Raw genomic sequence first — 23,947 nt, forward strand, 5'->3', positions numbered from 1 at the left:
TTGCAAACGATCCCCTGAAGGGTTTTTCCGTGGAAACAGGTGGGTTTTTATCATCGGAAACAGAATTAGCCCTCGACGTCTGAACAAGTTTTTTTGAAAAAATCCCTAAGCGGCGCATTCACAATTTCTTCAAAATTTCTGACGTTCTGCAATTCACTCAGAAATGGTGCCAAACTGTTGCAAACGATCCCCTGAAAGGTTTTTCAGTGGAATCAGGTGGCTTTTTATCATCGGAAACAGAATTAGCCCTCGACGTCTGAACAACTTTTTTTGCAAAAATCCCTAAGCCGCGCGGTCACAATTTCTTCAAAATTTCTGACGTTCTGCAATTCACTCAGAAATGGTGCCAAACTGTTGCAAAAGATCCCATGAAAGATTTTTAAGTGGAAACAGGTGGGTATTTATCATCGGAAACAGAATTAGCCCTCGACGTCTGAACAACTTTTTTTGAAAAAATCCCTAAGCCGCGCGGTCACAATTTCTTCAAAATTTCTGACGTTCTGCAATTCACTCAGAAATGGTGCCAAACTGTTGCAAACGATCCCCTGAAGGGTTTTTAAGTGGAAGCAGGTGGGTTTTTATCATCGGAAAGAGAATTAGCCCTCGACGTCTTAACAACTTTTTTTGCAAAAATCCCTAATCCGCGCGGTCACAATTTCTTCAAAATTTCTGACGTTCTGCAATTCACTCAGGAATGGTGCCAAACTGTTACAAACGATCCCCTGAAAGGTTTTTCGGTGGAAACAGGTGGATTTTTATCATCGGAAACAGAATTAGCCCGCGACCTCTGAACAACTTTTTTTGAAAAAATCCCTAAGGCGCGCGGTCACAATTTCAGCAAAAATCTGACGTTCTGCAATTCATTCAAAAATGGTGCTGAACTGTAGCAAAGGATCCCCTGAAAGGTTTTTCAGTGGAATCAGGTCGGTTTTTATCATCAGAAACAGAATTAGCCCTCGACGTCTTAACAACTTTTTTTGCAAAAATCGCTAAGCCGCGCGGTCACAATTTCTTCAAAATTTCTGGCGTTCTGCAATTCACTCAAAAATGGTGCTAAACTGTTTCAAACGATCCCCTGAAGGGTTTTTCAGTGGAATCAGGTGGGTTTTTATCATCGGAAACAGAATTAGCCCTCGACGTCTTAACAACTTTTTTTGCAAAAATCCCTAAGCCGCGCGGTCACAATTTCTTCAAAATTTCTGACGTTCTGCAATTCACTCAGAAATGGTGCCAAACTGTTGCAAACGATGCCCTTAAAGGTTTTTCAGTAGAAACAGGTGGGTTTTTATCATCGGAAACAGAACTAGCCCTCGACGTCTGAACAACTTTTTTTGAATAAATCCCTAAGCCGCGCGGTCACAATTTCAGCAAAAATCTGACGTTCTGCAATTCATTCAAAGATGTTGCTAAACTGTTGCAAATGATCCCCTGAAGGGTTTTTCGGTGGAAACAGTTGGGTTTTTATCATCGGAAACAGAATTAGCCCTCGACGTCTGAACAACCTTTGTTGCAAAAATCCCTAAGCCGCGCGGTCACAATTTCATCAAAAATCTGACGTTCTCCAATTCATTCAAAAATGGTGCTGAAGTGTTGCAAAGGATCCGCTGAAGGGTTTTTCAGTGGAAACAGGTGGGTTTTTATCATCAGAAACAGAATTATCCCTCGACGTCTTAACAACTTTTTTTTGCAAAAATCCCTAAGCCGCGCGGTCACAATTTCTTCAAAATTTCTGGCGTTCTGCAATTCACTCAAAAATGGCGTTAAACTGTTGCAAACGATCCCCTGAAGGGTGTTCCGGTGGAAACAGGTGGGTATTTATCATCGGAAGCAGAATTAGTCCTCGACGTCTTAACAACTTTTTTTGAAAAAATCCCTAAGGCTCGCGGTCACAATTTCCGCAAAAATCTGACATTCTGAAATTCATTCAAAAATGGTGCTGAACTGTTGCAAAGGATCCCCTGAAAGGTTTTTCAGTGGAATCAGGTGGGTTTTTATCATCAGAAACAGAATTAGCCCTCGACGTCTTAACAACTTTTTTTGCAAAAATCCCTAAGCCGCACGGTCACAATTTCAGCAAAAATCTGACGTACTGCAATTCACTCAAAGATGGTGCCAAACTGTTGCAAAGGATCCCCTGAAGGGTTTTTCAGTGGAAACAGGTGGGTTTTTATCATCGGAAACAGAATTAGCCCTCGACATCTGAACAACTTTTTTTGCAAAAATCCCTCAGCCGCGCGGTCACAATTTCTTCAAAATTTCTGACATTCTGCAATTCACTCAGAAATGGTGCCAAACTGTTGCAAACGATCCCCTGAAGGGTTTTTCGGTGGAAACAGGTGGGTATTTATCACCGGAAACAGAATTAGCCCTCGACGTCTGAACAACTTTTTTTGAAAAAATCCCTAAGCCGCGCGGTCACGATGTCAGCAAAAATCTGACGTTCTGCAATTCATTCAAAAATGGTGCTGAATTGTTGCAAAGGATCCCCTGAAGGGTTTTTTAGTGGTAGCAGGGGGTATTTATCATCAGAAAAAGAATTAGCCCTCGACGTCTGAACCAATTTTTTTGCAAAAATCCCTAAGCCGCGCGGTCACAATTTCATAAAAAATCTGACATTCTGCAATTCACTTAGAAATGGTGCCAAACCGTTGAAAAGGATCCCCTGAAAGGTTTTTCAGTGGAAACAGGTGGGTTTTTATCACCGGAAACAGAATTAGCCCTCGACGTCTGAACAACTTTTTTTGAAAAAATCCCTAAGCCGCGCGGTCACAATTTCAGCAAAAATCTGACGTTCTGCAATTCAGTCAGAAATGGTGCCAAACTGTTGCAAACGATCCCCTGAAAGGTTTTTCGGTGGAAACAGGTGGATTTTTATCATCGGAAACAGAATTAGCCCTCGACGCCTGAACAACTTTTTTTGCAAAAATCCGTAAGGCGCGCGGTCACAATTTCAGCAAAAATCTGACGTTCTGCAATTCATTCAAAAATGGTGCTGAACTGTTGCAAAGGATCCCCTGAAAGGTTTTTCAGTGGAATCAGGTGGGTTTTTATCATCAGAAACAGAATTAGCCCTCGACGTCTTAACAACTTTTTTTGCAAAAATCCCTAAGCCGCGCGGTCACAATTTCTTCAAAATTTCTGGCGTTCTGCAATTCACTCAAAAATGGTGCTAAACTGTTGCAAACGATCCCCTGAAGGGTTTTCTGGTGGAAACAGGTGGGTATTTATCATCGGAAACAGAATTAGCCCTCGACGTCTGAACAACTTTTTTTGAAAAAATCCCTAAGCCGCGCGGTCACGATGTCAGCAAAAATCTGACGTTCTGCAATTCATTCAAAAATGGTGCTGAACTGTTGCAAAGGATCCCCTGAAGGGTTTTTTAGTGGTAGCAGGGGGTATTTATCATCAGAAAAAGAATTAGCCCTCGACGTCTGAACAAATTTTTTTGCAAAAATCCCTAAGCCGCGCGGTCACAATTTCATAAAAAATTTGACATTCTGCAATTCACTCAGAAATGGTGCCAAACCGTTGAAAAGGATCCCCTGAAAGGTTTTTCAGTGGAATAAGGTGGGTTTTTATCATCAGAAACAGAATTAGCCCTCGACGTCTGAACAACTTTTTTTGAAAAAATCCCTAAGCCGCGCGGTCACAATTTCAGCAAAAATCTGACGTTCTGCAATTCATTCAAAGATGTTGCTAAACTGTTGCAAACGATCCCCTGAAGGGTTTTTCGGCGGACACAGGTGGATTTTTATCATCTGAAACAGAATTAGCCCTGGACGTCTCAACAACTTTTTTTGAAAAAATCCCTAAGCCGCGTGGTCACGATTTCAGCAAAAATCTGACGTTCTGCAATTCATTCAAAGATGGTGCTAAACTGTTGCAAACGATCCCCTGAAGGGTTTTTCGGTGGAAACAGGTGGGTTTTTATCATCGGAAACAGAATTAGCCCTCGACGCCTGAACAACTTTTTTTGCAAAAATCCCTAAGCCGCGCGGTCACAATTTCATCAAAAATCTGACGTTCTGCAATTCATTCAAAAATGGTGCTGAAGTGTTGCAAAGGATCCCCTGAAAGGTTTTTCAGTGGAAACAGGTGGGTTTTTATCATCGGAAACAGAATTAGCCCTGGACGTCTGAACAACTTTTTTTGAAAAAATCCCTAAGCCGCGCGGTCACAATTTCAGCAAAAATCTGACGTTCTGCAATTCATTCAAAGATGGTGCTAAACTGTTGCAAACGATCCCCTGAAGGGTTTTTCGGCGGAAACAGGTGGATTTTTATCATCTGAAACCGAATTAGCCCTGGACGTCTCAACAAGTTTTTTTGAAAAAATCCCTAAGCCGCGTGGTCACGATTTCAGCAAAAATCTGACGTTCTGCAATTCATTCAAAGATGGTGCTAAACTGTTGCAAACGATCCCCTGAAGGGTTTTTCGGTGGAAACAGGTGGGTTTTTATCATCGGAAACAGAATTAGCCCTCGACGCCTGAACAATTTTTTTGTAAAAATCCCTAAGCCGCGCGGTCTCAATTTCATCAAAAATCTGACGTTCTGCAATTCATTCAAAAATGGTGCTGAAGTGTTGCAAAGGATCCCCTGAAAGGTTTTTCAGTGGAAACAGGTGGGTTTTTATCATCAGAAACAGAATTAGCCCTCGACGTCTGAACAACTTTTTTTGAAAAAATCCCTAAGCCGCGCGGTCACAATTTCTACAAAATTTCTGATGTTCTGCAATTCACTCAGAGATGTTGCTAAACTGTTGCAAACGATCCCCTGAAAGGTTTTTCAGTGGAAACAGGTGAGTTTTTATCACCGGAAACAGAATTAGCCCTCGACGTCTAAACAACTTTTTTTGAAAAAATCCCTAAGCCGCGCGGTCACAATTTCAGCAAAAATCTAACGTTCTGCAATTCAGTCAAAGATGGTGCTAAACTGTTGCAAAGGATCCCCTGAAGGGTTTTTCGGTGGAATCAGGTGGGTTTTTATCATCGGAAACAGAATTAGCCCTCGATGTCGGAACTACTTTTTTTGAAAAAATCCCTAAGCCGCGCGGTCACAATTTCAGCAAAAATCTGACGTTCTGCAATTCATTCAAAGATGGTGCTAAACTGTTGCAAACGATCCCCTGAAGGCTTTTTCGGCGGAAACAGGTGGATTTTTATCATCTGAAACAGAATTAGCCCTGGACGTCTGAACAACTTTTTTTGAAAAAATCCCTAAGCCGCGCGGTCACAATTTCAGCAAAAATCTGACGTTCTGCAATTCATTCAAAGATGGTGCTAAACTGTTGCAAACGATCCCCTGAAGGGTTTTTCGGCGGAAACAGGTGGATTTTTATCATCTGAAACCGAATTAGCCCTGGACGTCTCAACAACTTTTTTTGAAAAAATCCCTAAGCCGCGTGGTCACGATTTCAGCAAAAATCTGACGTTCTGCAATTCATTCAAAGATGGTGCTAAACTGTTGCAAACGATCCCCTGAAGGGTTTTTCGGTGGAAACAGGTGGGTTTTTATCATCGGAAACAGAATTAGCCCTCGACGTCTGAACAACTTTTTTTGAAAAAATCCCTAAGCCGCGCGGTCACAATTTCATCAAAAATCTGACTTTCTGCAATTCATTCAAAAATGGTGCTGAAGTGTTGCAAAGGATCCCCTGAAAGGTTTTTCAGTGGAAACAGGTGGGTTTTTATCATCAGAAACAGAATTAGCCCTCGACGTCTGAACAACTTTTTTTGAAAAAATCCCTAAGCCGCGCGGTCACAATTTCTACAAAATTTCTGATGTTCTGCAATTCACTCAGAGATGTTGCTAAACTGTTGCAAACGATCCCCTGAAGGGTTTTTCCGTGGAAACAGGTGGGTTTTTATCATCGGAAACAGAATTAGCCCTCGACGTCTGAACAAGTTTTTTTGAAAAAATCCCTAAGCGGCGCATTCACAATTTCTTCAAAATTTCTGACGTTCTGCAATTCACTCAGAAATGGTGCCAAACTGTTGCAAACGATCCCCTGAAAGGTTTTTCAGTGGAATCAGGTGGCTTTTTATCATCGGAAACAGAATTAGCCCTTGACGTCTGAACAACTTTTTTTGCAAAAATCCCTAAGCCGCGCGGTCACAATTTCATCAAAAATCTGACATTCTGCAATTCATTCAAAAATGGTGCTAAACTGTTGCAAACGATCCCCTGAAAGGTTTTTCAGTGGAATCAGGTGGGTTTTTATCATCAGAAACAGAATTAGCCCTCGACGTCTTAACAACTTTTTTTGCAAAAATCCCTAAGCCGCACGGTCACAATTTCAGCAAAAATCTGACGTACTGCAATTCACTCAAAGATGGTGCCAAACTGTTGCAAAGGATCCCCTGAAGGGTTTTTCAGTGGAAACAGGTGGGTTTTTATCATCGGAAACAGAATTAGCCCTCGACATCTGAACAACTTTTTTTGCAAAAATCCCTCAGCCGCGCGGTCACAATTTCTTCAACATTTCTGACATTCTGCAATTCACTCAGAAATGGTGCCAAACTGTTGCAAACGATCCCCTGAAGGGTTTTTCGGTGGAAACAGGTGGGTATTTATCACCGGAAACAGAATTAGCCCTCGACGTCTGAACAACTTTTTTTGAAAAAATCCCTAAGCCGCGCGGTCACGATGTCAGCAAAAATCTGACGTTCTGCAATTCATTCAAAAATGGTGCTGAATTGTTGCAAAGGATCCCCTGAAGGGTTTTTTAGTGGTAGCAGGGGGTATTTATCATCAGAAAAAGAATTAGCCCTCGACGTCTGAACCAATTTTTTTGCAAAAATCCCTAAGCCGCGCGGTCACAATTTCATAAAAAATCTGACATTCTGCAATTCACTTAGAAATGGTGCCAAACCGTTGAAAAGGATCCCCTGAAAGGTTTTTCAGTGGAAACAGGTGGGTTTTTATCACCGGAAACAGAATTAGCCCTCGACGTCTGAACAACTTTTTTTGAAAAAATCCCTAAGCCGCGCGGTCACAATTTCAGCAAAAATCTGACGTTCTGCAATTCAGTCAGAAATGGTGCCAAACTGTTGCAAACGATCCCCTGAAAGGTTTTTCGGTGGAAACAGGTGGATTTTTATCATCGGAAACAGAATTAGCCCTCGACGCCTGAACAACTTTTTTTGCAAAAATCCGTAAGGCGCGCGGTCACAATTTCAGCAAAAATCTGACGTTCTGCAATTCATTCAAAAATGGTGCTGAACTGTTGCAAAGGATCCCCTGAAAGGTTTTTCAGTGGAATCAGGTGGGTTTTTATCATCAGAAACAGAATTAGCCCTCGACGTCTTAACAACTTTTTTTGCAAAAATCCCTAAGCCGCGCGGTCACAATTTCTTCAAAATTTCTGGCGTTCTGCAATTCACTCAAAAATGGTGCTAAACTGTTGCAAACGATCCCCTGAAGGGTTTTCTGGTGGAAACAGGTGGGTATTTATCATCGGAAACAGAATTAGCCCTCGACGTCTGAACAACTTTTTTTGAAAAAATCCCTAAGCCGCGCGGTCACGATGTCAGCAAAAATCTGACGTTCTGCAATTCATTCAAAAATGGTGCTGAACTGTTGCAAAGGATCCCCTGAAGGGTTTTTTTAGTGGTAGCAGGGGGTATTTATCATCAGAAAAAGAATTAGCCCTCGACGTCTGAACAAATTTTTTTGCAAAAATCCCTAAGCCGCGCGGTCACAATTTCATAAAAAATTTGACATTCTGCAATTCACTCAGAAATGGTGCCAAACCGTTGAAAAGGATCCCCTGAAAGGTTTTTCAGTGGAATAAGGTGGGTTTTTATCATCAGAAACAGAATTAGCCCTCGACGTCTGAACAACTTTTTTTGAAAAAATCCCTAAGCCGCGCGGTCACAATTTCAGCAAAAATCTGACGTTCTGCAATTCATTCAAAGATGTTGCTAAACTGTTGCAAACGATCCCCTGAAGGGTTTTTCGGCGGACACAGGTGGATTTTTATCATCTGAAACAGAATTAGCCCTGGACGTCTCAACAACTTTTTTTGAAAAAATCCCTAAGCCGCGTGGTCACGATTTCAGCAAAAATCTGACGTTCTGCAATTCATTCAAAGATGGTGCTAAACTGTTGCAAACGATCCCCTGAAGGGTTTTTCGGTGGAAACAGGTGGGTTTTTATCATCGGAAACAGAATTAGCCCTCGACGCCTGAACAACTTTTTTTGCAAAAATCCCTAAGCCGCGCGGTCACAATTTCATCAAAAATCTGACGTTCTGCAATTCATTCAAAAATGGTGCTGAAGTGTTGCAAAGGATCCCCTGAAAGGTTTTTCAGTGGAAACAGGTGGGTTTTTATCATCGGAAACAGAATTAGCCCTGGACGTCTCAACAACTTTTTTTGAAAAAATCCCTAAGCCGCGCGGTCACAATTTCAGCAAAAATCTGACGTTCTGCAATTCATTCAAAGATGGTGCTAAACTGTTGCAAACGATCCCCTGAAGGGTTTTTCGGCGGAAACAGGTGGATTTTTATCATCTGAAACCGAATTAGCCCTGGACGTCTCAACAAGTTTTTTTGAAAAAATCCCTAAGCCGCGTGGTCACGATTTCAGCAAAAATCTGACGTTCTGCAATTCATTCAAAGATGGTGCTAAACTGTTGCAAACGATCCCCTGAAGGGTTTTTCGGTGGAAACAGGTGGGTTTTTATCATCGGAAACAGAATTAGCCCTCGACGCCTGAACAATTTTTTTGTAAAAATCCCTAAGCCGCGCGGTCTCAATTTCATCAAAAATCTGACGTTCTGCAATTCATTCAAAAATGGTGCTGAAGTGTTGCAAAGGATCCCCTGAAAGGTTTTTCAGTGGAAACAGGTGGGTTTTTATCATCAGAAACAGAATTAGCCCTCGACGTCTGAACAACTTTTTTTGAAAAAATCCCTAAGCCGCACGGTCACAATTTCTACAAAATTTCTGATGTTCTGCAATTCACTCAGAGATGTTGCTAAACTGTTGCAAACGATCCCCTGAAAGGTTTTTCAGTGGAAACAGGTGAGTTTTTATCACCGGAAACAGAATTAGCCCTCGACGTCTAAACAACTTTTTTTGAAAAAATCCCTAAGCCGCGCGGTCACAATTTCAGCAAAAATCTGACGTTCTGCAATTCAGTCAAAGATGGTGCTAAACTGTTGCAAAGGATCCCCTGAAGGGTTTTTCGGTGGAATCAGGTGGGTTTTTATCATCGGAAACAGAATTAGCCCTCGATGTCGGAACTACTTTTTTTGAAAAAATCCCTAAGCCGCGCGGTCACAATTTCAGCAAAAATCTGACGTTCTGCAATTCATTCAAAGATGGTGCTAAACTGTTGCAAACGATCCCCTGAAGGCTTTTTCGGCGGAAACAGGTGGATTTTTATCATCTGAAACAGAATTAGCCCTGGACGTCTGAACAACTTTTTTTGAAAAAATCCCTAAGCCGCGCGGTCACAATTTCAGCAAAAATCTGACGTTCTGCAATTCATTCAAAGATGGTGCTAAACTGTTGCAAACGATCCCCTGAAGGGTTTTTCGGCGGAAACAGGTGGATTTTTATCATCTGAAACCGAATTAGCCCTGGACGTCTCAACAACTTTTTTTGAAAAAATCCCTAAGCCGCGTGGTCACGATTTCAGCAAAAATCTGACGTTCTGCAATTCATTCAAAGATGGTGCTAAACTGTTGCAAACGATCCCCTGAAGGGTTTTTCGGTGGAAACAGGTGGGTTTTTATCATCGGAAACAGAATTAGCCCTCGACGCCTGAACAAATTTTTTTGCAAAAATCCCTAAGCCGCGCGGTCACAATTTCATCAAAAATCTGACTTTCTGCAATTCATTCAAAAATGGTGCTGAAGTGTTGCAAAGGATCCCCTGAAAGGTTTTTCAGTGGAAACAGGTGGGTTTTTATCATCAGAAACAGAATTAGCCCTCGACGTCTGAACAACTTTTTTTGAAAAAATCCCTAAGCCGCGCGGTCACAATTTCTACAAAATTTCTGATGTTCTGCAATTCACTCAGAGATGTTGCTAAACTGTTGCAAACGATCCCCTGAAGGGTTTTTCCGTGGAAACAGGTGGGTTTTTATCATCGGAAACAGAATTAGCCCTCGACGTCTGAACAAGTTTTTTTGAAAAAATCCCTAAGCGGCGCATTCACAATTTCTTCAAAATTTCTGACGTTCTGCAATTCACTCAGAAATGGTGCCAAACTGTTGCAAACGATCCCCTGAAAGGTTTTTCAGTGGAATCAGGTGGCTTTTTATCATCGGAAACAGAATTAGCCCTTGACGTCTGAACAACTTTTTTTGCAAAAATCCCTAAGCCGCGCGGTCACAATTTCATCAAAAATCTGACATTCTGCAATTCATTCAAAAATGGTGCTAAACTGTTGCAAACGATCCCCTGAAAGGTTTTTCAGTGGAAACAGGTGAGTTTTTATCACCGGAAACAGAATTAGCCCTCGACGTCTAAACAACTTTTTTTGAAAAAATCCCTAAGCCGCGCGGTCACAATTTCAGCAAAAATCTGACGTTCTGCAATTCATTCAAAGATGGTGCTAAACTGTTGCAAAGGATCCCCTGAAGGGTTTTTCGGTGGAATCAGGTGGGTTTTTATCATCGGAAACAGAATTAGCCCTCGACGTCGGAACTACTTTTTTTGAAAAAATCCCTAAGCCGCGCGGTCACAATTTCAGCAAAAATCTGACGTTCTGCAATTCATTCAAAGATGGTGCTAAACTGTTGCAAACGATCCCCTGAAGGCTTTTTCGGCGGAAACAGGTGGATTTTTATCATCTGAAACAGAATTAGCCCTGGACGTCTGAACAACTTTTTTTGAAAAAATCCCTAAGCCGCGCGGTCACGATTTCAGCAAAAATCTGACGTTCTGCAATTCATTCAAAGATGGTGCTAAACTGTTGCAAATGATCCCCTGAAGGGGTTTTCGGTGGAAACAGGTGGGTTTTTATCATCGGAAACAGAATTAGCCCTCAACGTCTGAACAACTTTTTTTGAAAAAATCCCTAAGCCGCGCGGTCACAATTTCTACAAAATTTCTGATGTTCTGCAATTCACTCAGACATGGTGCTAAACTGTTGCAAACGATCCCCTGAAGGGTTTTTCAGTGGAAACAGGTGGGTTTTTATCATCAGAAGCAGAATTAGCCCTCGACGTCTGAACAACTTTTTTTGCAAAAATCCCTAAACCGCACGGTCACAATTTTAGCAAAAATCTGACGTTCTGCAATTCACTCAGAAATGGTGCCAAGCTGTTGCAAACGATCCCCTGAAGGGTTTTTCAGTGGAATCAGGTGGGTTTTTATCATCGGAAACAGAATTAGCCCTCGACGTCTGAACAAATTTTTTTGCAAAAATCCCTAAGCTGCGCGGTCACAATTTCAGCAAAATTTCTGGCGTTCTGCAATTCATTTAAAAATGGTGCTAAACTGTTGCAAACGATCCCCTGAAGGGTTTTCTGGTGGAAACAGGTGGGTATTTATCATCGGAAACAGAATTAGCCCTCGACGTCTGAACAACTTTTTTTTGAAAAAATCCCTAAGCCGCGCGGTCACAATTTCAGCAAAAATCTGACGTTCTGCAATTCACTCAGAAATGGTGCCAAGCTGTTGCAAACGATCCCCTGAAGGGTTTATCGGTGGAATCAGGTGGGTTTTTATCATCGGAAACAGAATTAGCCCTCGACGTCTGAACAAATTTTTTTGCAAAAATCCCTAAGCCGCGCGGTCACAATTTCAGCAAAAATCTGACATTCTGCAATTCATTCAAAAATGGTGCTGAAGTGTTGCAAAGGATCCCCTGAAAGGTTTTTCAGTGGAAACAGGTGGGTTTTTATCATCGGAAACAGAATTAGCCCTCGACGTCTGAACAAGTTTTTTTGAAAAAATCCCTAAGCGGCGCATTCACAATTTCTTCAAAATTTCTGACGTTCTGCAATTCACTCAGAAATGGTGCCAAACTGTTGTGAAAGATCCCCTGAAAGGTTTTTCAGTGGAAACAGATGAGTTTTTATCACCGGAAACAGAATCAGCCCTCGACGTCTGAACAACTTTTTTTGAAAAAATCCCTAAGCCGCGCGGTCACAATTTCAGCAAAAAACTGACGTTCTGCAATTCATTCAAAGATGGTGCTAAACTGTTGCAAAGGATCCCCTGAAGGGTTTTTCGGTGGAATCAGGTGGGTTTTTTTCATCGGAAACAGAATTAGCCCTCGACGTCTGAACAACTTTTTTGGCAAAAATCCCTAAGCCGCGCGGTCACAATTTCTTCAAAATTTCTGACGTTCTGCAATTCACTCAGAAATGGTGCCAAACTGTTACAAACGATCCCCTGAAAGGTTTTTCAGTGGAAACAGGTGAGTTTTCATCACCGGAAACAGAATTAGCCCTCGACGTCTGAACAACTTTTTTTGAAAAAATCCCTAAGCCGCGCGGTCACAATTTCAGCAAAAATCTGACGTTCTGCAATTCATTCAAAAATGGTGCTGAACTGTTGCAAAGGATCCCCTGAAAGGTTTTTCAGTGGAATCAGGTGGGTTTTTATCATCAGAAACAGAATTAGCCCTCGACGTCTTAACAACTTTTTTTGCAAAAATCCCTAAGCCGCGCGGTCACAATTTCTTCAAAATTTCTGGCGTTCTGCAATTCATTCAAAAATGGTGCTAAACTGTTGCAAACGATCCCCTGAAGGGTTTTCTGGTGGAAACAGGTGGGTATTTATCATCGGAAACAGAATTAGCCCTCGACGTCTGAACAACTTTTTTTGAAACAATCCCTAAGCCGCGCGGTCACAATTTCTTCAAAATTTCTGACGTTCTGCAATTCACTCAGAAATGGTGCCAAACTGTTGCAAACGATCCCCTGAAAGGTTTTTCAGTGGAAAGAGGTGAGTTTTTATCACCGGAAACAGAATTAGCCCTCGACGTCTGAACAAATTTTTGAAAAAATCCCTAAGCCGCGCGGTCACAATTTCAGCAAAAAACTGACGTTCTGCAATTCATTCAAAGATGGTGCTAAACTGTTTCAAAGGATCCCCTGAAGGGTTTTTCGGTGGAATCAGGTGGGTTTTTTTCATCGGAAACAGAATTAGCCCTCGACGTCTGAACAACTTTTTTTGAAAAAATCCCTAAGCCGCGCGGTCACAATTTCTTCAAAATTTCTGACGTTCTGCAATTCACTCAAAAATGGTGCTAAACTGTTGCAAACGATCCCCTGAAGGGTTTTTCAGTGGAAACAGGTGAGTTTTAATCACCGGAAACAGAATTAGCCCTCGACGTCTGAACAACTTTTTTTGAAAAAATCCCTAAGCCGCGCGGTCACAATTTCAGCAAAAATCTGACGTTCTGCAATTCATTCAAAAATGGTGCTGAACTGTTGCAAAGGATCTCCTGAAAGGTTTTTCAGTGGAATCAGGTGGGTTTTTATCATCAGAAACACAATTAGCCCTCGACGTCTTAACAACTTTTTTTGCAAAAATCCCTAAGCCGCGCGGTCACAATTTCTTCAAAATTTCTGGCGTTCTGCAATTCATTCAAAAATGGTGCTAAACTGTTGCAAACGATCCCCTGAAGGGTTTTCTGGTGGAAACAGGTGGGTATTTATCATCGGAAACAGAATTAGCCCTCGACGTCTGAACAACTTTTTTTGAAACAATCCCTAAGCCGCGCGGTCACAATTTCTTCAAAATTTCTGACGTTCTGCAATTCACTCAGAAATGGTGCCAAACTGTTGCAAACGATCCCCTGAAAGGTTTTTCAGTGGAAACAGGTGAGTTTTTATCACCGGAAACAGAATTAGCCCTCGATGTCTCAACAACTTTTTTTGCAAAAATCCCTAAGCCGCGCGGTCACAATTTCAGCAAATAACTGACATTCTGCAATTCATTCAAAGATGGTGCTAAACTGTTGCAAAGGATCCCCTGAAGGGTTTTTCGGTGGAATCAGGTGGGTTTTTTTCATCGGAAACAGAATTAGCCCTCGACGTCTGAACAACTTTTTTTGAAAAAATCCCTAAGCCGCGCGGTCACAATTTCTTCAAAATTTCTGACGTTCTGCAATTCACTCAGAAATGGTGCCAAACGACTTCCGCCTAGGCAGCATGGCGGCTGCAGCAGCAGAAAAGAGCTCCTTAAGCCAGCCAGAGTAAAAGGCTCTGTCTGGCCGATCCCCGGGCTCCCAGGTCTGCTGCTGCCATACTGCCAACGGAGAGGAATCGGGGGTGTCTTTCAAAGGAGCCAAAACACCCCCCCACGACCTTGATTGAGCCGGAAAGGCACCCAACCACCCCCCCAACAGCCGAGAGGAGCTCCAAACCCAGGAAGACAGTGGAGCCAACGCAGAAAGGGAGAAAAAGAAAAGAGGGAAAGAAGAAGAAAGAAAGAAAGAAAGAAAAAGGAGCCCTAACTTTAACTTTACCGCTGCTGCCCCCATCTCTGCCGACAAAGAAGAGGGGAGCTAGGTGAACACAGGAAGGCAAAAGACGCTGCGAAAACACGTGGCTCAGCCGACTGGAGCCTACCTCTCCATGCAAAGCCGCATGACAAAGGAGATCGCAGAAAGGAAGAAACTACCCTCTTTTTTCTCTCCTTTTTTCTAAAAACAAACAAAATCCCTTTTCTTTAACCCCTTCCTACCCCTACCCCTTCCCCCCTTTTTTAAAAAAAAGAAATACTTTTTTATTCCCCCCCATATACCTACTTTTATCATTTTTCTTTTTAAAAGAGGGGCCACTGCTGCTGCAGCCACCCTTTAATTGAATCTTTATTTTTATTTCTATCTTTTCTACACACTATTTAAAGACACACTTTTCCGCACACACACACACTCAATTTAAACCTCACTTTATTTTCACCTCAAACTCCCCTCTTAAGAATTAAAATGGCAGCACCCAGAAAACAGCCCTGAACCACCACAGGCCGTTTCCTGGGACTGCCACTTCGCCCCAGACTTTCCACTCTCTTTTACCTATACCTTACTCATTTTTATTTTTATTTTTAAATAAAAAGCTCTATCTATCTACCTATCTATCTAAAGACAACCCCCCTTTTCTTTTTCTTTTTTTTTACCTTTAATTCTCATTTTTATCTTTTACCCGTACAATTTTAATTACTTTTTTACAAACAAAAAATAAGAACAATAATTAGGGGGAAATATTATTATTTATTTTATTTTTATTTTTTATTTTTTTATTTTTAAAAAAACAACACACACACACACACACACATTCCCCCCCCCCTCTTTTTAAAGCCCTTTCTTTTCTATTTGTTGGCTTGTTCTTGAGGGGGGAATCTTTCACCCCCAGCTACAACCACCACTCTCTTTTAAAACAAAAATTTCCTCTACATCACTGTTATTGTTATTGATACTCCCCCCCTCAACTCCCCCCTTTTATTTTTCTCTCCCTTTTTTCTCTCCCCTCTCTCTCTTCACCACTCCTCATTTTTTCCCTTTATCCCACCTTTCATTTTTTGGCTCCACTGTCTTCCTGGGTTTGGAGCTACTCTCGGCTGTTAGGGGGGGTGGTCGGGTGCCTTTCCGGCTCAATCAAGGTCGTGGGGGGGTGTTTTGGCTCCTTTGAAAGACACCCCCGATTCCTCTCCGTTGGCAGTATGGCAGCAGCAGACCTGGGAGCCCGGGGATCGGCCAGACAGAGCCTTTTACTCTGGCTGGCTTCAGGAGCTCTTTTCTGCTGCTGCAGCCGCCATGCTGCCTAGGCGGAAGTCGTTTGGCACCATTTCTGAGTGAATTGCAGAACGTCAGAAATTTTGAAGAAATTGTGACCGCGCGGCTTAGGGATTTTTTCAAAAAAAGTTGTTCAGACGTCGAGGGCTAATTCTGTTTCCGATGAAAAAAACCCACCTGATTCCACCGAAAAACCCTTCAGGGGATCCTTTGCAACAGTTTAGCACCATCTTTGAATGAACAACTTTTTTTGAAAAAATCCCTAAGCCGCGCGGTCACAATTTCAGAAAAAACCTGACGTTCTGCAATTCATTCAAAGATGGTGCTAAACTGTTGCAAAGGATCCCCTGAAGGGTTTTTCGGTGGAATCAGGTGGGTTTTTTTCATCGGAAACAGAATTAGCCCTCGACGTCTGAACAACTTTTTTTGAAAAAATCCCTAAGCCGCGCGGTCACAATTTCTTCAAAATTTCTGACGTTCTGCAATTCACTCAGAAATGGTGCCAAACTGTTGCAAACGATCCCCTGAAAGGTTTTTCAGTGGAAACAGATGAGTTTTTATCACCGGAAACAGAATTAGCCCTCGACGTCTGAACAACTTTTTTTGAAAAAATCCCTAAGCCGCGCGGTCACAATTTCAGCAAAAATCTGACGTTCTGCAATTCATTCAAAAATGGTGCTGAACTGTTGCAAAGGATCCCCTGAAAGGTTTTTCAGTGGAATCAGGTGGGTTTTTATCATCAGAAACAGAATTAGCCCTCGACTTCTTAACAACTTTTTTTGAAAAAATCCCTAAGCCGCGCGGTCACAATTTCTTCAAAATTTCTGGCGTTCTGCAATTCACTCAAAAATGGTGCTAAACTGTTGCAAACGATCCCCTGAAGGGTTTTCTGGTGGAAACAGGTGGGTATTTATCATCGGAAACAGAATTAGCCCTCGACGTCTGAACAACTTTTTTTGAAAAAATCCCTAAGGCTCGCGGTCACAATTTCAGCAAAAATATGGTGCTGAACTGTTGCAAAGGAACCCCTGAAAGGTTTTTCAGTGGAATCAGGTGGGTTTTTATCATCGGAAACAGAATTAGCCCACGACGTCTGAACAACTTTTTTTGAAAAAATCCCTAAGCCGCGCGGTCACAATTTCAGCAAAAAATCTGATGTTCTGCAATTCATTCAAAGATGGCACTAAACTGTTGCAAAAGATCCCCTGAAGGGTTTTTCGGTGGAAACAGGTGGGTATTTATCATCGGAAACAGAATTAGCCCTCGACCTCTGAACAACTTTTTTTGAAAAAATCCCTAAGCCGCGCGGTCACAATTTCAGCAAAAATCTGACGTTCTGCAATTCATTCAAAAATGGTGCTGAACTGTTGAAAAGGATCCCCTGAAAGGTTTTTCAGTGGAATCAGGTGGGTTTTTATCATCAGAAACAGAATTAGCCCTCGACTTCTTAACAACTTTTTGTGAAAAAATCCCTAAGCCGCGCGGTCACAATTTCTTCAAAATTTCTGGCGTTCTGCAATTCACTCAAAAATGGTGCTAAACTGTTGCAAACGATCCCCTGAAGGGTTTTCTGGTGGAAACAGGTGGGTATTTATCATCGGAAACAGAATTAGCCCTCGACGTCTGAACAACTTTTTTTGAAAAAATCCCTAAGGCTCGCGGTCACAATTTCAGCAAAAATATGGTGCTGAACTGTTGCAAAGGAACCCCTGAAAGGTTTTTCAGTGGAATCAGGTGGGTTTTTATCATCGGAAACAGAATTAGCCCACGACGTCTGAACAACTTTTTTTGAAAAAATCCCTAAGCCACGCGGTCACAATTTCAGCAAAAAATCTGATGTTCTGCAATTCACTCAGAAATGGTGCCAAACTGTTGCAAACGATCCCCTGAAAGGTTTTTCAGTGGAAACAGATGAGTTTTTATCACCGGAAACAGAATTAGCCCTCGACGTCTGAACAACTTTTTTTGAAAAAATCCCTAAGCCGCGCGGTCACAATTTCAGCAAAAATCTGACGTTCTGCAATTCATTCAAAAATGGTGCTGAACTGTTGCAAAGGATCCCCTGAAAGGTTTTTCAGTGGAATCAGGTGGGTTTTTATCATCAGAAACAGAATTAGCCCTCGACGTCTTAACAACTTTTTTTGCAAAAATCCCTAAGCCGCGCGGTCACAATTTCTTCAAAATTTCTGGCGTTCTGCAATTCACTCAAAAATGGTGCTAAACTGTTGCAAACGATCCCCTGAAGGGTTTTCTGGTGGAAACAGGTGGGTATTTATCATCGGAAACAGAATTAGCCCTCGACGTCTGAACAACTTTTTTTGAAAAAATCCCTAAGGCTCGCGGTCACAATTTCAGCAAAAATATGGTGCTGAACTGTTGCAAAGGAACCCCTGAAAGGTTTTTCAGTGGAATCAGGTGGGTTTTTATCATCGGAAACAGAATTAGCCCACGATGTCTGAACAACTTTTTTTGAAAAAATCCCTAAGCCGCGCGGTCACAATTTCAGCAAAAATCTGACGTTCTGCAATTCATTCAAAGATGGCGCTAAACTGTTGCAAAAGATCCCCTGAAGGGTTTTTCGGTGGAAACAGGTGGGTATTTATCATCGGAAACAGAATTAGCCCTCGACCTCTGAACAACTTTTTTTGAAAAAATCCCTAAGCCGCGCGGTCACAATTTCAGCAAAAAATCTGATGTTCTGCAATTCACTCAGAAATGGTGCCAAACTGTTGCAAACGATCCCCTGAAAGGTTTTTCAGTGGAAACAGATGAGTTTTTATCACCGGAAACAGAATTAGCCCTCGACGTCTGAACAACTTTTTTTGAAAAAATCCCTAAGCCGCGCGGTCACAATTTCAGCAAAAATCTGACGTTCTGCAATTCATTCAAAAATGGTGCTGACCTGTTGCAAAGGATCCCCTGAAAGGTTTTTCAGTGGAATCAGGTGGGTTTTTATCATCAGAAACAGAATTAGCCCTCGACGTCTTAACAACTTTTTTTGCAAAAATCCCTAAGCCGCGCGGTCACAATTTCTTCAAAATTTCTGGCGTTCTGCAATTCACTCAAAAATGGTGCTAAACTGTTGCAAACGACCCCCTGAAGGGTTTTCTGGTGGAAACAGGTGGGTATTTATCATCGGAAACAGAATTAGCCCTCGACGTCTGAACAACTTTTTTTGAAAAAATCCCTAAGGCTCGCGGTCACAATTTCAGCAAAAATATGGTGCTGAACTGTTGCAAAGGAACCCCTGAAAGGTTTTTCAGTGGAATCAGGTGGGTTTTTATCATCAGAAACAGAATTAGCCCTCGACGTCTTAACAACTTTTTTTGCAAAAATCCCTAAGCCGCGCGGTCACAATTTCAGCAAAAATCTGACGTTGTGCAATTCATTCAAAGATGGCACTAAACTGTTGCAAAAGATCCCCTGAAGGGTTTTTCGGTGGAAACAGGTGGGTATTTATCATCGGAAACAGAATAAGCCCTCGACCTCTGAACAACTTTTTTTGAAAAAATCCCTAAGCCGCGCGGTCACAATTTCAGCAAAAAATCTGATGTTCTGCAATTCATTCAAAAATGGTGCTGAACTGTTGCAAAGGATCCCCTGAAAGGTTTTTCAGTGGAATCAGGTGGGTTTTTAGCATCGGAAACATAATTAGCCCACGACGTCTGAACAACTTTTTTTGAAAAAATCCCTAACCGCGCGGTCACAATTTCAGCAAAAATCTGACGTTCTGCAATTCATTCAAAGATTGTGCTAAACTGTTGGAAAGGATCCCCTGAAGGGTTTTTCGGTGGAATCAGGTGGGTTCATTCAAAGATGGTGCTAAACTGTTGCAAACAATCCCCTGAAGGGTTTGCAAACGATCCCCTGAAAGGTTTTTCAGTGGAAACAGGTGAGTTTTTATCACCGGAAACAGAATTAGCCCTCGACGTCTGAACCATTTTTTTTTGAAAAAATCCCTAAGCCGCGCGGTCACAATTTCAGCAAAAATCTGACGTTCTGCAATTCAGTCAAAGATGGTGCTGAACTGTGGCAAAGGATCCCCTGAAAGGTTTTTCAGTGGAATCAGGTGGGTTTTTATCATCGGAAACAGAATTAGCCCACGACGTCTGAACAACTTTTTTTGAAAAAATCCCTAAGCCGCGCGGTCACAATTTCAGCAAAAATCTGACGTTGTGCAATTCATTCAAAGATGGCACTAAACTGTTGCAAAAGATCCCCTGAAGGGTTTTTCGGTGGAAACAGGTGGGTATTTATCATCGGAAACAGAATTAGCCCTCGACCTCTGAACAACTTTTTTTGAAAAAATCCCTAAGCCGCGCGGTCACAATTTCAGCAAAAAATCTGATGTTCTGCAATTCATTCAAAAATGGTGCTGAACTGTTGCAAAGGATCCCCTGAAAGGTTTTTCAGTGGAATCAGGTGGGTTTTTATCATCAAAAACAGAATTAGCCCTCGACGTCTGAACAACTTTTTTTGCAAAAATCCCTAAGCCGCGCGGTCACAATTTCTTCAAAATTTCTGGCGTTCTGCAATTCACTCAAAAATGGTGCTAAACTGTTGCAAACGATCCCCTGAAGGGTTTTCTGGTGGAAACAGGTGGGTATTTATCATCGGAAACAGAATTAGCCCTAGACGTCTGAACATCTTTTTTTGAAAAAATCCCTAAGGCTCGCGGTGACAATTTCAGCAAAAATATGGTGCTGAACTGTTGCAAAGGATCCCCTGAAAGGTTTTTCAGTGGAATCAGGTGGGTTTTTATCATCAGAAACAGAATTAGCCCTCGACGTCTGAACAACTTTTTTTGAAAAAATCCCTAACCGCGCGGTCACGATTTCTTCAAAATTTCTGACGTTCTGCAATTCATTCAAAGATGGTGCTAAACTGTTGCAAACGATCCCCTGAAGGGTTTGCAAATGATCCCCTGAAAGGTTTTTCAGTGGAAACAGGTGAGTTTTTATCACCGGAAACAGAATTAGCCCTCGACGTCTGAACAACTTTTTTTGAAATAATCCCTAAGCCGCGCGGTCACAATTTGAGCAAAAATCTGACATTCTGCAATTCATTCAAAAATGGTGCTGAACTGTTGCAAAGGATCCCCTGAAAGGTTTTTCAGTGGAATCAGGTGGGTTTTTATCATCAGAAACAGAATTAGCCCTTGACGTCTTAACAACTTTTTTTGCAAAAATCCCTAAGCCGCGCGGTCACAATTTCTTCAAAATTTCTGGCGTTCTGCAATTCACTCAAAAATGGTGCTAAACTGTTGCAAACGATCCCCTGAAGGGTTTTCTGGTGGAAACAGGTGGGTATTTATCATCGGAAACAGAATTAGCCCTCGACGTCTGAACAACTTTTTTTTGAAAAAATCCCTAACCGCGCGGTCACAATTTCTTCAAAATTTCTGATGTTCTGCAATTCATTCAAAGATGGTGCTAAACTGTTGCAAACGATCCCCTGAAGGGTTTGCAAACGATCCCCTGAAAGGTTTTTCTGTGGAAACAGGTGAGTTTTTATCACCGGAAACAGAATTAGCCCTCGACGTCTGAACAACTTTTTTTGAAAAAATCCCTAAGCCGCGCAGTCACAATTTGAGCAAAAATCTGACGTTCTGCAATTCATTCAAAAATGGTGCTGAACTGTTGCAAAGGATCCACTGAAAGGTTTTTCAGTGGAATCAGGTGGGTTTTTATCATCAGAAACAGAATTAGCCCTCGACGTCTTAACAACTTTTTTTGCAAAAATCCCTAAGCCGCGCGGTCACAATTTCAGCAAAAATCTGACGTTCTGCAATTCATTCAAAGATGGCACTAAACTGTTGGAAAGGATCCCCTGAAGGGTTTTTCGGTGGAATCAGGTGGGTTCATTCAAAGATGGTGCTAAACTGTTGCAAACAATCCCCTGAAGGGTTTGCAAACGATCCCCTGAAAGGTTTTTCAGTGGAAACAGGTGAGTTTTTATCACCGGAAACAGAATTAGCCCTCGACGTCTGAACCATTTTTTTTTGAAAAAATCCCTAAGCCGCGCGGTCACAATTTCAGCAAAAATCTGACGTTCTGCAATTCAGTCAAAGATGGTGCTGAACTGTGGCAAAGGATCCACTGAAAGGTTTTTCAGTGGAATCAGGTGGGTTTTTATCATCGGAAACAGAATTAGCCCACGACGTCTGAACAACTTTTTTTGAAAAAATCCCTAAGCCGCGCGGTCACAATTATAGCAAAAATCTGACGTTCTGCAATTCATTCAAAGATGGCACTAAACTGTTGCAAAAGATCCCCTGAAGGGTTTTTCGGTGGAAACAGGTGGGTATTTATCATCGGAAACAGAATTAGCCCTCGACCTCTGAACAACTTTTTTTGAAAAAATCCCTAAGCCGCGCGGTCACAATTTCAGCAAAAAATCTGATGTTCTGCAATTCATTCAAAAATGGTGCTGAACTGTTGCAAAGGATCCCCTGAAAGGTTTTTCAGTGGAATCAGGTGGGTTTTTATCATCGGAAACATAATTAGCCCACGACGTCTGAACAACTTTTTTTGAAAAAATCACTAACCGCGCGGTCACAATTTCAGCAAAAATCTGACGTTCTGCAATTCATTCAAAGATGGTGCTAAACTGTTGCAAAGGATCCCCTGAAGGGTTTTTCGGTGGAATTAGGTGGGTTTTTTTCATCGGAAACAGAATTAGCCCTCGACGTCTGAACAACTTTTTTTGAAAAAATCCCTAAGCCGCGCGGTCACAATTTCTTCAAAATGTCTGACGTTCTGCAATTCACTCAGAAATGGTGCCAAACTGTTGCAAACGATCCCCTGAAAGGTTTTTCAGTGGAAACAGATGAGTTTTTATCACCGGAAACAGAATCAGCCCTCGACGTCTGAACAACTTTTTTTGAAAAAATCCCTAAGCCGCGCGGTCACAATTTCAGCAAAAATCTGACATTCTGCAATTCATTCAAAAATGGTTCTGAACTGTTGCAAAGGATCCCCTGAAAGGTTTTTCAGTGGAATCAGGTGGGTTTTTATCATCAGAAACAGAATTAGCCCTCGACGTCTTAACAACTTTTTTTGCAAAAATCCCTAAGCCGCGCGGTCACAATTTCTTCAAAATTTCTGGCGTTCTGCAATTCACTCAAAAATGGTGCTAAACTGTTGCAAACGATCCCCTGAAGGGTTTTCTGGTGGAAACAGGTGGGTATTTATCATCGGAAACAGAATTAGCCCTCGACGTATGAACAACTTTTTTTTGAAAAAATCCCTAACCGCGCGATCACAATTTCTTCAAAATTTCTGATGTTCTGCAATTCATTCAAAGATGGTGCTAAACTGTTGCAAACGATCCCCTGTAGGGTTTGCAAACGATCCCCTGAAAGGTTTTTCAGTGGAAACAGGTGAGTTTTTATCACCGGAAACAGAATTAGCCCTCGACGTCTGAACAACTTTTTTTGAAAAAATCCCTAAGCCGCGCGGTCACAATTTCAGCAAAAATCTGACGTTCTGCAATTCATTCAAAGATGGCACTAAACTGTTGCAAAAGATCCCCTGAAGGGTTTTTCGGTGGAAACAGGTGGGTATTTATCATCAGAAACAGAATTAGCCCTCGACCTCTGAACAACTTTTTTTGAAAAAATTCCTAAGCCGCGCGGTCACAATTTCAGCAAAAAATCTGATGTTCTGCAATTCATTCAAAAATGGTGCTGAACTGTTGCAAAGGATCCCCTGAAAGGTTTTTCAGTGGAATCAGGTGGGTTTTTAGCATCGGAAACATAATTAGCCCACGACGTCTGAACAACTTTTTTTGAAAAAATCCCTAACCGCGCGGTCACAATTTCAGCAAAAATCTGACGTTCTGCAATTCATTCAAAGATTGTGCTAAACTGTTGGAAAGGATCCCCTGAAGGGTTTTTCGGTGGAATCAGGTGGGTTCATTCAAAGATGGTGCTAAACTGTTGCAAACGATCCCCTGAAGGGTTTGCAAACGATCCCCTGAAAGGTTTTTCAGTGGAAACAGGTGAGTTTTTATCACCGGAAACAGAATTAGCCCACGACGTCTGAACAACTTTTTTTGAAAAAATCCCTAACCGCGCGGTCACAATTTCTTCAAAATTTCTGACGTTCTGCAATTCATTCAAAGATGGTGCTAAACTGTTGCAAACGATCCCCTGAAGGGTTTGCAAACGATCCCCTGAAAGGTTTTTCAGTGGAAACAGGTGAGTTTTTATCACCGGAAACAGAATTAGCCCTCGACGTCTGAAC

Source organism: Podarcis melisellensis (genome assembly GCF_964234715.1).
Source record: "Podarcis melisellensis genome assembly, contig: HAP1_SCAFFOLD_20, whole genome shotgun sequence".
In the NCBI taxonomy this organism is placed as follows: domain Eukaryota; kingdom Metazoa; phylum Chordata; class Lepidosauria; order Squamata; family Lacertidae; genus Podarcis; species Podarcis melisellensis.